Genomic DNA, 4,082 nt, shown 5'->3' on the forward strand with positions numbered 1-4,082 from the left:
CTTTTGACTAATGAGTGTTGTTGCCTAGAATTTATGCTTCAAAATGATCTGATAATCATCCTGCCTAATCATTTACACAAAACAATACATTGATTTAAATTTTATAAGACACCTTTTGTTTGGAAAGGCAATATGCGTGGAGGCGTATTCACACCTGAGAAGACAAAGGCCGGATAATGTGCCACATACATAATGAGCTGCATATTAATTAGCCTTTTCACACAGGTGTGTCACAGGGTCCAAAAAGAATGCAAGGACAAAATAATATATCTATATATACATATTTTACAATTAGAAATTGTAACCAATTACAAATAGGTTACAATTACAACAACAATTACAATTTTAACAATATTTCAAGTGTATTTCTTTGTAAAAAGTATACATTTTATCATACGTATTAAAAAAGGTAAGATTCATTAGTTTGAATATTGGAATAAACACTATAATAACATCTTAGTTGATAATTCAATATACCTACTTTATTTTTGAAAAAACATCATACTATAGTATATTTAACTATGAGCAGAAATTGGTGAACAAAAGCGTACCTATTTAATGTGACAGTAGTATTTTTTTAGAGTCAAAACTTTATAATCTATCCAAAACTAATCACAAAATCTTGTCTAAACATATTTAGTCTGTAACATATTGTGCATGATTAGCATATACATGTTAATTTGCAGTTTGTTGCTTATACAGACATTTTATTTCAACATATTTCAGTCTATTTTTACTCATCTTAGTAGGCTATAACAATATGGTTTGGATGTGTTCATGTAAAAATAACGTATAGCCTACTAATGTAGGTGCGAGAGTGAATGAACGGCACAGACACGCGCTGTATAACTGTAGTAAACAAAGCGCGAGCGCCTGTGCAGTTCATTCATCATTTAGCCTACACACAGACACGCAATTCATATTTAAACAGTCTTTTTGCAGTTCACAGTCAGACACTATTAAATATCGCGATTAGAACAAAGCACTTAAGAATAAAGGACTTACTACATCAGCTGGATCCGTTGCTCCGCAAAATGAAACTACCAGCACTTCTGGTACATTTTCCAGGGTTATTAGATAGTATTCCTCACAGGTATGGATACGCTGTGTACACAGCTGTGGTAAGATACTTCCTAGACACGATGTGCTTTTTTTAAATCCAGCTGGTGGGCGTTGGCATGTTTTAATGGCTTGCCTTAGATCATTTGCGTTTGAATACCACGCGCTCTCCTTGGGCGTGGCACATTAAGGCATAATTAGGTATAATGAGCTGGAAGGAAAAATACTGACATCTCTCTCTTTTCATACAGATTACATAAACTGAGAATATTTGTTTTTATATAAATGAATTCATTTAAAAGAAGAGAGTTCAAGCTTCATTATGGAAAAACACTCATGCCTGTATGACAAGTATAGGCCTATTCGCGTAATTACAGTTAAATTTCGGACGCGTTTCAGAATGGACTTCACTGACGGAGAGAAGGCTGAACGCGCATCATGTTTGTTTTTCTTTATTTGGCGAAAAGCACAACACTTTGTTTTCATTGTGAGTATCCACAAAACAAATATACACTTATCAGGATCTAATGATGTACAACACATATTATGTAAGATCAAAATCAACAGAGTATTTTGAGTTTCTTTTGCACTGATAAGAAAAAAAGGGAGACTATCGCGCCCGCGATTAAAAGTATTTATATTCTATTTGGGCATAATTGTATTGATGTTTTCAACTATACAAATATAGTGATAATACTAAGTTTATTTTCATTTTTATGACATAAAGACTTATTTTGTCTCCAAATTGTGATTTCTCTAATTTCATTCCTTGATAACAGACATAAATTACCATTTTGGACTATAATGCATTTTGGTATGTCATGTGACAATATACAGGTCCTTCTCAAAAAATTAGCATATTGTGATAAAGTTCATTATTTTCTATACTGTAATGATAAAAATTAAACTTTCATCTATTTTAGATTCATTGCACACCAACTGAAATATTTCAGGTGTTTTATTGTTTTAATACTGATGATTTTGGCATACAGCTCATGAGCATACAGTCTCAAAAAATTAGCATATTTCATCCGACCAATAAAAGAAGTGTTTTTAATACAAAAAAAAAAAGTCAACCTTCAAATAATTATGTTCAGTTATGCACACAATAGTCAATACTTGGTCGGGAATCCTTTTGCAGAAATGACTGCTTCAATGCGCCGTGGCATGGAGGCAATCAGCCTGTGGCACTGCTGAGGTGTTATGGAGGCCCGGGATGCTTCGATAGCGGCCTTAAGCTCATCCAGAGTGTTTGGTCTTGCGTCTCTCAACTTTCTCTTCACAATATCCCACAGATTCTCTATGGGGTTCAGGTCAGGAGAGTTGGCAGGCCAATTGAGCACAGTAATACCATGGTCAGTAAACCATTTACCAGTGGTTTTGGCACTGTGAGCAGGTGCCAGGTCATGCTGAAAAATGAAATCTTCATCTCCATAAAGCTTTTCAGCAGATGGAAGCATGAAGTGCTCCAAAATCTCCTGATAGCTAGCTGCATTGGCCCTGCCCTTGATAAAACACAGTGCACCAACACCAGCAGCTGACAAGGCACCCCAGACCATCACTGACTGTGGGTACTTGACACTGGACTTCAGGCATTTTGGCATTTCCTTCTCCCCAGTCTTCCTCCAGACTCTGGCACCTTGATTTCCGAATGACATGCAAAACTGAGCAACAGTCCAGTGCTGCTTCTCTGTAGCCCAGGTCAGGCGCTTCTGCCGCTGTTTCTGGTTCAAAAGTGGCTTGACCTGGGGAATGCGGCACCTGTAGCCCATTTCCTGCACACGCCTGTGCACGGTGGCTCTGGATGTTTCTACTCCTGACTCAGTCCACTGCTTCCGCAGGTCCCCAAGGTCTGGAATCGGTCCTTCTCCACAATCTTCCTCAGGGTCCGGTCACCTCTTCTCGTTGTGCAGCGTTTTTTGCAACACTTTTTCCTTCCCACAGACTTCCCACTGAGGTCCCTTGATACAGCACTCTGGGAACAGCCTATTTGTTCAGAAATTTCTTTCTGTCTTACCCTCTTGCTTGAGGGTGTCAATGAAGGCCTTCTGGACAGCAGTCAGGTCGGCAGTCTTACCCATGATTGCGGTTTTGAGTAATGAAACAGGCTGGGAGTTTTTAAAAGCCTCAGGAATCTTTTGCAGGTGTTTATAATTAATTAGTTGATTCAGATGATTAGGTTAATAGCTTGTTTAGAGACCCTTTTCATGATATGCTAATTTTTTGAGACAGGAATTTTGGGTTTTCATGAGCTGTATGCCAAAATCATCAGTATTAAAACAATAAAAGACCTGAAATATTTCAGTTGGTGTGCAATGAATCTAAAATATATGAAAGTTTAATTTGTATCATTACATTATGGAAAATAATTAACTTTATCACAATATGCTAATTTTTTGAGAAGGACCTGTATGTATCAAAAAGAAGACCCTGAAGGAGCACCAGAACATGTGCAAATGTGAGTAAGCTTCTCTTAAAATGTTGATATTTTGACCTTTTCGGTCACTGGTGCACTTTGCAGCAATATCATATGTCCTTTTGGATAACACTAATAAAACATTTATAATGTTTTTATATTAAAAAACGATCTATTTGATCTAAAAGATTACCTTATAGCGATGATAGCTAAGTTGTAGTTTTCCATTGTGGCAAGTTAGTGCCTGATTATAAAGAAATAAATATGTGTTTTCTCATTCTTGGATAACAAAAAACCTCTGTTAGCAGGACATGTCATCCGTTATCCAGAATAACATAAGCACAACAATCTAGTTTTTAATTAAGATTTGTAAACTTTTAAGCATAGTTATTTTAGTTATATTATTAACATTATTTACATAATTGTATGTTTTTTTTGCCATATTTTTGCTGTCATTCATCTTGATATCATATGATTCAATGAGTCACATTCAATTATCTTTGAATTGAATTTTGTAATGTTAATAATAATGTAATCACAAATTATGTAGTCATATTTATTAATTATACCCCCTTTTGGTAACACTTTATAATAACTGCATGTGATT

Source organism: Siphateles boraxobius, unplaced genomic scaffold, assembly GCF_051911475.1.
Source record: "Siphateles boraxobius isolate OS27281-9 unplaced genomic scaffold, OSU_SipBor_1 24, whole genome shotgun sequence".
NCBI classification, from domain to species: Eukaryota; Metazoa; Chordata; class Actinopteri; order Cypriniformes; family Leuciscidae; genus Siphateles; species Siphateles boraxobius.